Consider the following 12,520-nt stretch of genomic DNA (forward strand, 5'->3'; position numbering starts at 1 on the left):
GGAAGAGTGACGTCATTTTGAACAGGGCGGAGAGCATTGTAAACGCCGTATTTAGAAGGTCAGACTGTGGCTTTCTTCGCCATAGACGCAAACTGCAGCAGGGAGGATGGATAGTGAAGCAAGTGACGCCATTTTAGGGAGGGTAAGGTAAACACCAACGTCTTAACTGGTGAAGACAAAGTGAATTAGTAGAGCCGAGTGCAGTGATACACACCTGTAATCCCAGCATTTGGGAGGCTGAGGCAGGAAGATCGCTGTGAGTTCGAAGCTAGGCTGGGCTGCATAGTGAAGCCACCTCGAATTACACATGAAGCCTGCGTCTCAAAAATAGAATAGAATAGAATTTAGTAGACGTGGAAAAACAGAAATATTGGTTGGAGGCTTATGCCAGGTATTGTTGCGTTTCACACATCAGTTAGTAAATTCGTAAAAAAAAAGTCATGTAGGATGAGAATTGTTGCATTAACCTTAGTTGTTAGTTAATATTAATATAATGCTTGTTTGGACCATTTCACATATTTAAGCTTCCTGGAATGTAGACTGAAGAAGCCAGCTTCCTGGGTTGGAAGCTGTGTGACCTTGGGCAAGTTCCTTAACCTCTCTCTGTCTCAGTTTCCAAATGGGAGTAAAATTATGCTTACCTTAAAGAGTCTAATGAGGATTAAATTAGCTATTGTGCAAAAGTATGGGTATGAGACACAAACCCCTACATTGTCTACCTTCTAACCCTTGGAATCTGTGGAAATAGGGAATTTGCAGAGGTATTAAAGACACTTAGTTGGAGATACTAGTTTGCATTTTTCAGGTGGCCCAATGTCATCATAGGTTACAGGGTTCTGGGTTTCTGTAGACTCTTTCCCAGTCCTTGGTGTACTGAACAAAGATGAGGTGCATGAAAAGGGTAGTAAGCTTTACCTTTATTAAAGGTAAGAAAAGAAATACGATCTGCAGTGTGAGAATGGGCTACCGAGGTTCCACAGTGGCCAGGAGGTAATGGAAAAAATCTTCACATCCTTTATCCTTCAGGCCGATGTCAGATCAAGGCCAGTCTATCAAAAGCCTGTTTTATTTTGTGCTGATAGAATTGAAGACAGCACTTTCTGACTGGTCCCAGGTGCAGGATTTGGGAACTATGTTCTAGGCTGGAATCCTGAGCTCTGTGACTGCTAGGCCACACACACTTGCTTAGCCACTTTGCCATGTACTACCTAACCTGGCCTTCAGCTGTCTAACAGTTTTGAAGGAGGAAAGTGGGCCTGGGGCTGTGGAATGCCAGACACCTCTAGAAGGTGGAGCAGACAGAGGTACGTACCATCCTTTGGAGCCTCCATGAGGATTCAGTGTTGCTCAAAGGTGATATTCAGCTGGGTATATTTCCTTTCAGCCTTCAGAAAGGAACATGAACATTTTCCCAAAAGGAGAATGAATTTTGAGTCATTTGTGATAAATTTTTAAAAATATTTTTTCTTGTGTTTAAGACGGGATCTTGCTATGTAACGCCGACCGGACTTGCATTCACTATGTTATATACCCCAGACTGGCTTCAATCTCACGGCAGTCCTCCTGCCTCAGTTTCCCAAGTGCTAGGTGTGCATCATTATGCCCAGCTATTTTGTGGTAATTTGTTAGTGTAGCAAGTGAGAGCTAATACAAATGACAGTGACTAGTGTTATTTTTCTACATCAGGCATGTGTTTAAGTTTTTTGTTTTGTCTTGTTGTTTTTGTGTTTGTCTTTTTGAGGCAGGGTTTTGCTGTGCACTTTGGGCTGGCTTTGAACTCACTTTGTAGCCCAGGCTGGTCTCAAACTTGCAGCAATCCTCCTGCCTCAGCCTCCTGTGTGCGGGGATTACACAGGTGCACCTCCACATGGATTATTTTATTTAATGCTTACAAGGACCCCAGAGATGAAGCTATTATCCTCCTGATTCCAGAGGAGAAAAATGAGGCCCAAGAGACCCCCAAGTCATTTCCATCGAGCAAGTGAGAGAGCCCAGAGGCGGAGTATCACAGAGATGCTGAATTTACTATTTGCAAGCTGTTTCCTTGTAGAGGAGCTTCATCTGTGAATGGGAGGACAAGAGAAAGAAGGAAGAAGTGAGGCGGAGAAGGCCAATCAGTCGCTTGGAAACCATGGACTTCGGTTTCCCGGCCCAGCTGGCTGTCAGCAGTGAATCGAGTCAGCGCTGTGATCCTGGGCAGCAAGAAAGAAAAGCAGCTTAGTTTGTGGCTGGCGCGGGAGACAGAGGTTAGCCTTCTCTGTCAGATTCCAGTCAGATCCGTAGCTGTCATCTCCGTTTTAACTGCACACCCTTCTCAGACAGTCTCGCCTAAACAGCACCTGGCTGATTGGGAGCGCCTGCCCAGGACGGGGTTACCAGGAGCAGGTTGGGGGGGCTCCTGCATCTCCATAACACACAGCAGGTCTGGAAAGCACAGGAAGCTCCTCTTGTACTGACCGGGCAGCTCTAGGCTTATCCACGGCTTTGTTGCATCCTGTTTCCTCACACTGTCCTCTGACATGCGGGTCTGTCTGCCCTCATCTTCCTCTGCCAGGTTGCCAGGACTGAGGCTGGAGCCCAGCATGCCCCTGACCAGGGCACATGTTCTGTTAGGGTGGCATCTTTGAAACCTGGTCATGGCCAGTGCTGTGTACAGACCTGGGCTTGCTCTGGAAAAAACAAAGTAGACGGGCACAACTTTCTCTGAAGAGAGTCCAGGTTTCCTGCACAGGAACCAGGGCTCAGGCCCAACCATCCACTTTGTTGCCCTGAGCCTCGATCCTCACAACCTACTGGGCACACAGCACCTGAGAGGACAGTGGACGAGGTTTGCAAGGTGCAGCGGTGCTGAGCTCGGTGCTTGCAGGAGATGAGGCTCTGCTCAGTGGTGCCAGCCTTCTCCTGGCAGAAGGCGCATGTGTGACAACAGTCTGTTGCATACTCTGCAGTGTTTTGAATGGCAGTTTGTGCTCACCCCTGATGGGCGGCCTGGGAGTGAGGCTGGGGATGGTGGGGGATTATCTTACTTTCCCTTGTCTCAGGGATGTTAATTACCCACCAGACTCTTAGGTGCTTTGAATAAAGAAGGAGAAAGGAGGTTGAGACAGACAGGCACTCCTCCATTTTTCACACCCTGTGGTGATTTTCCGGCAGGAAGGTTCCTAAGGATGGATTGTGGCTGGACGCTGGCTGCAGCCACTGTGATGCGCTCATCGGGCTGAAGGGCTCAATGTAGTCCTGGTGCCTTTGAGCTTGTAAGAGCCATTTTTCTACACATCCTGCTCCCTCCAACTAAACATGTGTCTCCCCAGGCGCCAGCCCCCAGCCTCTTAACCTTTGTTCCATCTCTGGCACTTGTAGTCTCCAGCAGTAAATTACCCGGCAGGGGATGATGAATGAGCTGAGCCAAATGTATGAAAAAAAAGATCAGGCTGCATCTAAGAAAATGAGGCTGTAAGCAGAGCACAGGACAAGACATAAATAGTGAGACGCAACCTTGGATGGCAGGAAGCTGACTTTTACTAGCATCAGGCGCGGAATCTGCTGCTGCTGGGGTCTTATCCAATTCCCCAGCAACTCCAGGGCAGGTGTTCTTAGTCTTCCTGTGTGTAGGGGAGGAAGCTAGAACACAGAGAGACTGAGTAACTTGGCCAAGGTCACACAGCTCAAGCGGTCCCAGGATTGGACTGAACTGAGCAGTCCACACTACCTGCAGCTGTGTTATGCAGCCCTTCAGCTCCCCTCAGGCAGCTGTTCCAGAATACCTCTGCAGGAAGAGCTGATCCTTAGGTCATTGTGAGCCGAGACAACCCAGCAAGTGAAGGCCAGCCCTGTCAAGGGCCAGGCCATGCTGAGCCTGCAGAGAGGGAGTCAAGATGGGGAGTGTGACTTTTCCTGCTCCACCCCAAAGGGGAACCTGAGGCCACAGCTGGGGGATACAGTGCTAAGGACCAGCAACCCATAGACAAAGCCTGCTGGGAAGGCAGGGAGCCACCCCACTGTGAGGTGCTGGCACTAGGACAGTTCTCCAAACCCCCATAGCAAGTGAGAGACTCCAGTGAGCCACAGAGACATGAAGGATCTGGCCATGCTGGAGAGGTATCGTCTGGGACCACAGGTGTGGGCTACCACGCCCAACTCCTGAAGGTGACTGCTTGAGTTGGCAGCGTTGGGGAAGCACAGAAACAACAGAAGAAATCTGGAAACAAATGATCCAGAGCGGGTGGCTTTACAGGCAGAGATGACCCATCTCACACTTCCTGGCCGGAGCCCAAGAAGCAGGTGTCACAGGGCCCTGAGTCCCGCCTCCCTGGCTCCTCCAGCTCCCTTGGCTAGGGGCGAGTGCTCAGCTCTGCATCTCTGTCAAAGGACACCAGTAACGGATGGAGACAGGGTCTCCACACCAGGGTGACCTGGTAACTCACTACACTCCTATGTTTCCATCATAGGTCATTTTCTGGACTGAGCCTTACCAACTAGGCATGAGGCTTTTGGGGAACAAATGCCTACAGCAAACAAGAAGAGAGTTCTTGGATACAATTAAGGTCATACTTCAAGAAACTAGGAAGGGGAAACCCTCAAGTCAGTAGGAAAAGAGAAATAGTAAAGATCAGAACAACGTAGCCGTTTTGACTCACATGGAAACTGAAGCTGGGGGCATCTGTGGCTGTGCCTGCAGCTGTGGGGAGCTGCTGACCTTGGGTGCCACCACCCACCCCTTCCAGAGGACAGGACTTGTGCCCCCCTTCTCTCCTCTCCCCACTGTGTCCCCCATATAATGCTAGAATAGTCAGGCTCATCAGCAGCCGCCGTCTGGGTTGAGCATCTCCTTGGGGACAGAGGCAAGAGCCCCACGATCCTCCCACAGACACACACAGTCCCAGGGTCTGAGCTGCTTATTGCAAATGCCCCGATGCCCACTTTAATTTCCTGCCTGGTCTTGATGGATGCAGATAGAGAGAGCTGGGGGATGGTGCTGCTCACAAGAGTGAGCTCAGGACCTGCAAGGGAGAGGCAAGAAGAGGAAGGAAGGCTGTGGCTCTGGGGTCTGCACCCCAGTCTGAACCCTACCCAAGACTTCATTCTCAGAGTGGCAGCACACGGGGAAGGGGCTGTCCTCCTGGTTTGCCTTATGCACCTGTGAGTTCATGTGTTCAGTGTGCACCCTGTAAACATGGGCTCCCCTGCCATGGGGGCCCCATGGCAGCTGAGGACACCTGAGGGTTCCTAGGCCCATTTCATAGCTGTAGAGGAATCCAAGGATTGGGGAACCTGGTGCAGACCCAGGGATGGGATCTTGAGGTGGGGATATCAAGACAAGCAGACCTCTATAGTAGGTGGCTGAGACCGCCTTGTCCCCAACTCAGAACTCAGGAGAGGGCATGGACCCCACACAGGTTGGAGTCTCCAAGACACTGCACAGGGTCACGTGGACTTGATCCCTATGGTGGCCTCCAGTGTCCCCCACTCCTTCATGAACTCCCTTTTTTTAGTACTGGGAATCGAACTCATGACCTCACGCTTGCCAGGCAGGCCACTGTGCTGCTGAGCTATATCCCTGGTGAGCTCCCATTTTTGTTTGGGATGTTAGGGTTCAACTGTGGACATCCCCCAAAAGCTTGGCTATTGGACAGCTGTGTCTGAGACATGGCTTGGGGAAGGGTTAGGACCATGCCGCTCCTCCGTGAATGAATCCATTCTGGGATTTCATAGCTTTAGTTTAGTGGCTCTTGGGAGCCAATGCAAGTGAGGGAAAGTGGGGTCCAGCCAGAGGAAGCAGGTCACTAGGGCTGACCCGGAAGGGGATGGTGGGACCTCTCCTAGTCACTTTCTCATCTCTAAGGTGCAGTGTCTGACCCTCGCAGCTCAAAGAGGAGAGGTTTATTTGAGAGGTTGTAGAAGTTTCAGTCCAGGATCCATCAGCTGTGAGGCAGGGCAGCATGGCCCAGGGGCGCGGCAGAGGAGAAGCCCCTTGTGGCAAGGTGTACAGGACCGGAAGTCAAGGGGGGGAGCAAGAGGGTGATAAATCCTTCTGGGTCACACTCTAGTGACCAGATCTTGGCTCCTGAGAGAGAGTCAGCTGCAGTCCCAGGATCCGACCACATTCCAGATGCCCCAAGCTGAGTGTGTGAGGCTCAGAGGACTCTAGACATCAATTGTAAGAGGCCCTCCCCATCCCCCTGTCCACCTCTGCCTCTGCCTCTGCCTCTGCCTCTGTCTCTGCTTGCTGGCTCCCACACCCCTGCTGCCACTAGGTTCTACCCTGCCACAGGCCCAAAAGCAACTGAACCAATCACAGACTGAAATCTTGGGAACCGTGAGCCAAAATAAATTCTTCTTCCTTTCAAGTTGTTCTCGGCATTTTGTGACGGCGATGGCGAGTTGACCTATGCAGGGACTGTTGTGGTATGAATGTGTCCTGGGACCTCCTGTGCTGGAAACATATCCCACAGTCCACATGCTGACAGCATGGAGTGGGGCTTCTGTGGTTGACATTCTAGTATCTGTGGCTTTGGGAGAGAAGGTGGGGACAGAGCCAACGAGCTTGCTATGTCTCGTTGGGGAAGGGTGCAGCAACTCCCCTGTGTATTTTATAGCCACATAAAATGACTAAGGCAGGAATCAGCCTCCAGTCAGAGAGATCCCTACCTGACTCAGGTGCAAGCTCAGTCTGGTCTGTCTCAGGGTTTTGCTGAAGCGGTTGGGACAGAGACTGTAACACTGAATCCATCTTGTGACCATGAGGGGAAACCTGTCTAAGAATGGAGAATGGAAGCCATTTGAAGGATGTAAAGAAGACAAGCACAGGGTGAGCTCCAGAGCAGGTGGCCCACTGGAGCCCATTTCTCACTGTTCTAAGAGTGAGATATACCCCCTAAGTGTTCTTACCACACAAACTGATGGGTTCCACATTCTGTGGCTCGTAGCCAGCAAGTCCTGAGCAGCATGGTGCCTCTTCCCTGGGGTCCAGAGAGGCTGGAAAGTGGAGGGGCTGAATTTGCAGGGCAGGCCACCTGTGGACCTGCCTGGGCATGGGAGGACACCTGAGCTGGGGCAGAAAGCAGAGATCTGGGACAGTTTGAGAAGCATTGCTGGTATCAGGACAAAGTGGGCTCAGCTTGCAACCCAGACTTAGGTGCCTCAGGACAGAAAAGTCTCCTCCTGCTCCAGTGTATGGCTCATGAGCTGCAACTCCCCCACCAGCCTAAGAAATGATATCTCTGAGAACTCTGTTTCCAACTGAGGAGGCCCAGAGAGGCTGAGCAGCAGGTCCAGTCACGGATTGTTAAAGGGACAGAGTCGAGGCCTGAAACCAGTGTCCTTGACTCCACAGCCTGCTCCCCCACCCACCTGTCTCACTGTAATAAATTCTTCCTAAGCTGTTTTAAGAGATAGTGTCTGCTGGGACCATGTGTGTGTTGGCTTCTCAGGAGGCTGAGGCAGGAGGGTGGCTAGAGCCCAGGAGTCTGGGGATGTAGGATGCCATGCTGATGGGTTGTCCGCACCAAGTTCCAGCAGTGGGATGCTTCCTGGGAATCACCACCATGCTCTGTTTTGGGCAGCCTGGCAAGTCCCCAGCTCTTAAAAGCCCCAGGTCCGGTGTCAGATGGCATGCATCTCTGTGGGATGTGACACATCTGCTGCTTCTGCTTGTGTTTGCTCCTGCAGGTATGGGGCTCAGTGTGGGCAGCAGGAAAGTGTGGCAGGGACAAACCATCCATGCCAGTGCGACAGCACGCCCAGCTGAGAATTAACCATCCCGCGCTGAACAGCCACAAGGCAGCCACAGCTTGGGGCAGGGCTCCCCCTTTCGGGCAGGGTTGGTCGTGCAGCTGCATGGAGGACGTGTGAGGTTGTGTGTGAGCTGTGTTTGTACCGAGGCTCTTAGGTGTGATGCATGCAGGGTGATGCTGTTTCCTGCTGCTCCAACGAAAAAGTATTTTCTTAGGGATTTGGAGAAAAGGAATCAAAAGCAAATCAGACCCCAACTCTCGGGTGCTTGGAGCCCTGTTAGTGTGTGTGGCGTTTGTATGACAGATTGGCCTTCTCCTTGCACTGACACTCAGCACAGAGCCTGTCCAAACCCGATGCTGTTGTGATTGTGTCTTCCTGGGAGGCAGATACTGAAACCCTCATCCCCAAGGTGATGTGTCAGAAGGCGGGCACATGGAGAGGGAGGGTCTCAGGAAGGAGTGAGTGTCCTTTTAGAGGTCCCTAGCGCCCCTGTCCCTTCTGCCATGGGGGGACGGAATGCAAAGGTGCCAATTGCGAGCCGGAAGCAGCTCTCAGTGAGCATGAAGCCTCCAGGGCCCTGAGAGACAGATTCCTGCTGCTCATAAACCACCATCCCCATCCCATGCTGAACCGCCCAATTGCACTGAGTCACCAGGAGGAAGGAGGGTGATGATCTAAGTGACCTTATGCATCTCCTTCCTCTGAGCCCTGGGAGGTGGCTGTGGCTGTCCTTGCCTGTGTGCTCCAGGCTGCAGATCACTTGCGTTTCATGTGTGGAGGGGACGAGGTGGCTGTGTCTTCAGGGCACAGGAATGGGTGTGGGCTGTCATGGCCAGGCCTGGGTCCCAGGAGGTTTCTGCTTGTCCTTATTTCCACTTTGCTGTGTTCATGGTGTCCTAATTAATAGGGAGCCATCTTTCCTTCTCTTGTGTGCAGAAACCTCACGCGTGACAGATGAAATGTGCACAATTTTGAGCTGATGCATGGAACTATCTTAGATCTATGAAGTCCTAGGGGCTCAGCTTGGGTGCCCAGAACACATGGTTCCTGAGCAAGTCCTCCCAGCCCTCTGTGTGGGTGACAGGGAGGACCCAGAAAGCTGTCCCCACCCTGCCCCCATCCTTCCCTTCCTCCTCCTGGGCTTCTTTTCCACCAGAGGAAAAAGAGTCCATCCTCTGCCAGGCAGAGAGAGGCAGCAGAGCTGTGAGTGCCCATGTCCCTCTGCAGGTGACTTCCTAAGCACTTTTTTGAAAGAGGGACCCTGTTTCCCCACGACCACAAGGCTGGTTATGCCAGTGGAGCAGGACAGAAGTGACCATGTCCCCTAAGAACAGACTGGATTCTATAGCTAGAGGACAGTGAGCCCAGGAGACCAACTCATGCCTGGGCCAGTTTGCAGCCAGCTGACCTCTGACATGGGAGAGAACTCAGAACCACCTGTCTTGTCCACAGCTGACCTCAGACTCATGACAGCAAAACTGGCCAGCCAACCTGTTGCCTGGTTTCATGAGCAATGTGTGATTTTTTTACCCATTGAGATGGTCACATTTGTTACACAGCAGTAGCTAAATAACACATCTCTTGTAAAGCTGTTCTCAGGGGTCAGGTGACTTAGAGTATCAGGTCTCTTTGCCCTCTCATCCCAGAAACTGGGAGGAAATAGACTTCCAAGGATTTCCAAAGGAACATCAAGATATTTGGATTTTACTATAACAGTATAAAAACAATGAAAATAAAAATGTGTTGGGGATGGGACACCCTAATGCCAAACCCCCCATGTACCTCTCCCCCAGCATGAAGGCATCTCTGTGAAGTCATGAATTGATACTGCTGTGGGTGGACTCACACTTGGCAGGACTCACCCTCGCTCCTGGACAGCAGGAAGCAGAGATCCTCCCTCTGATGCTGTTATGGATTAAAAACTGGTAGTCAGCTTAACACCAGCTGAATTAAATCCACATGGTGCTGAGTGTAGATGGCCCACCCTGAGGACCATTGCCAGCATAAAAGGAGACCTGGAGAGGAACACTGTGGCATTGTGGGTTCTCCTAAGCGTTGTTTGGAGCCATTGGGTCTCCTGGAGGAGCTTGTCATGCTGGCTTCCCCGATATGAATTCGGCTGTTATCATCAGAGGAGCTCAGGATGTTGTCATCGACAGTGGCTGTAGTTCACTTTGGGGGAGCTCTGGTCCTTACATTGAGCATCACTTCCTGGCTCCAAAGAGGAAGATGTGTGCTGTTTAATCTCCAGGAGAAGTCTGTCACGCTGGCTTCCTGACATGTACTCAACTGTTCTCATCATTAGAGGATCTCAGGACCTCATTGTTTCTGAGGATGGCTGGGTACTTTCTAAGGGAACCTGGTCCTTGTTTTGAGCATTGCTTCTTGTCTCCAGGGTCAACCTACTGGCACAGATCCTTCGCCCCACTGGCATAGACTTTCTAGCTTCCACTGCTGACCTTTGGGCCTTCCCAGCATGGATCCATGAAATAGACTTGCATAAGTCAATATTAGGGTCTCTGGGCCTCCAGCTGGACTCATGAGAGGCATTGCCATGGGCTCTAGGTCTTCAGTTGGACTTATACAGAACATTGTGGTGAGATCCAGGCCCTCAGCTGGATTTTCTAGGTCTTTAGTGTTGTGGACAGATTTCCTGAACTTTCTTATATTTAACGCTGGGTGACCATCATAAAATAATATTAAAAATTCTTTGTCTTCTATGTAATTGTTCTTGCAACCCCTGACTACAACGGATGCTGAGCAGCATGGCAAGGGACCTCTGGCCTCTGTTCCCTTTCACTAAAACTTTATAATTGTTCGGAAGAGCTGGTGGCAAACCCTAGGGCTCTCACATGCTGAGTGTGTGGTCTTTCACTGAGCTATACTACCAGCCTGGAGCCCTCAGTTGTCATGGAAACTCCCCAAGAAAAAAGCACCAACACAGAGAGAGGAAAAGACAGAGTGGAATTCTCAAATTCATCAAGAAACCCTGTGAAAAATTCTGCTAAAAGAACAGGCACTCTCCACCTAGTTTGTGTTTAATCAGTTCACAGCTTTCTTCACTTTCTGCCAGAATTACACACTGGCATGATCCCCATTTTAAAGATAAGGAAACTGAGGTTCCTTAAGTGAGGTGCCCGTGGTACAGGTTGCAAGGGGGAAGGGTAGAGCCTGACCTGGCCTCCTGCTCTGTGAGTCTCAGGACCGAGGGCTGGAGCTTGGGGGAGATGGCTGGGCTCGAGAAGCTCGAGGTTGGGGCATGGGCGTCTGCCTCATGGCTGTGTCTTCCTTTATGCATCCGCATTTTACCCTGATTTTCTCCGAAGCAATGAAAACTATTAGCTTGTGTTGTTTCCCAGCCACAGGCACTCCGGTTTGAGCTCTTGTTTCTTCTTTATGGTCATCTTTGTGTGACACTGGTAAAAACCAAAGACCATGGCAAAAGGCTGGCAGAAACAGTGGAGGAGAAATGGCCTGCACAGCCCGGCCTTGAGGGACACGCAAGGAAAAAGCTGCCTGAATGCCCGCAATGAGCCTGGGGTTCCTGGTTCCCAATAGTCCACCCCTTTTTCTTCCCAGAGCATGGGAGAAAGTGGCTACCGCACTTGTGTACCCTTGGCAGCCATACAGCCACCAGCTGGCAGTGCCCAGGGCCTCTCTTGTGGCTGGACTTGCTGCTTGGGCCCCATTCCACGGGCACAGCCCTGACCAATGGCTGAGCTTACAATCAGGGCAGAACCAGGCCACTTCCCTGGGCCCTCAAGTAGGACAGTTGAACGGTCCCTCTGCAGTCACCGGGGCCTGATGGGTCCCCAGTGCACTCATTTCCCTTCCCTGACCACAGGCCAGACCCCTGAGGAACCCAAATGGACACAGGCGATTTTCCCAAATCCCAGGTGAATAGATCCTTCCCTTCCACTCTCCGAACTGAGAGCCTTTAGGAAATGGTTAGAAAGTCCCACATGCCAACCTCTATGCCAGCCAGGCAGGAGAGGCCCGGGTGTCAAGTTTTCCCACTGCTGGCAGCTTTGTCTCCTCAGATAAACTGCACAGATCTGCAGACTGGCTTTGGTCACCTGTCGTGGAGGAAGCCTTCCTTCCCCAGGACTGGAGATTCCAGAAGGGCATGTGACTGACTCCATGTGGAGTGGACCTGAGCAGGGCCTCAATTGATCACCCTCATTCATACACAGGTCACCAAACCTTGATCACACTTGCCTCCCAGTTACTGGTGCCTAAAAAGCACCAGTCAGTGCCCGTTTATGATACGCTCTTCCCCGGGGCCAGAGAGATGATCTGGAATTACCATTTGGAAGACTCTGTCCCCTCCCAGCAGGAGGAGACACCTGAGCCACCACAGCACAGTGTGGACAGTGCCCTGCCCACTCTGTCCCTCTGACACCAGGGCCAGCATATGATCTGGGCCAGTCTGTGCTGTTGATTCCCAGACACAGTGATTGGTTCAAGGATCATCAGGTGACCCATATTGGACCAATGGGACTCATTTCTGGGACTTTGGTGGGACTGCTGGGAGAGTGGGGGCTTTTGCTGACCTCAAGGTGGGACAGCAGGGTTGCAGCCTCAGAAGGGTCTGGAGCACTTGTAAGAGAAGGAAGTATGGCCATACTTAACTCCTTGCTCCAACTGTGCCTGCAGCCAGCCTGCCATAAAATAGTGAGTCCTTCTCCCATTTTCATCCTAAACCTATGGCTACGAAGAATTCAAACCCTGTGGAAGGTGTGTACAAGATACAAAGAAGACAAGCGTAAGAAGGTAGCTCAGACTC

The 12,520-nt window shown here is 51.4% G+C and overlaps 1 long non-coding RNA gene across 1 annotated transcript; it reads left to right on the forward strand.

The window, feature by feature from the left end:
* The first annotated feature begins 16 nt into the window (after window positions 1–16).
* Window positions 17–6,347, forward strand: LOC134473470 (uncharacterized). Its single transcript, XR_010043702.1, has 2 exons — window positions 17–1,304; window positions 1,746–6,347. It is a non-coding gene; the product is annotated as an uncharacterized LOC134473470 (long non-coding RNA).
* Window positions 6,348–12,520: the final 6,173 nt, after the last annotated feature.

The sequence above is a fragment of the Cavia porcellus genome, unplaced genomic scaffold, assembly GCF_034190915.1.
Source record: "Cavia porcellus strain 051 isolate PalLab524CR breed Dunkin Hartley unplaced genomic scaffold, mCavPor4.1 scaffold_27, whole genome shotgun sequence".
NCBI lineage: Eukaryota > Metazoa > Chordata > Mammalia > Rodentia > Caviidae > Cavia > Cavia porcellus.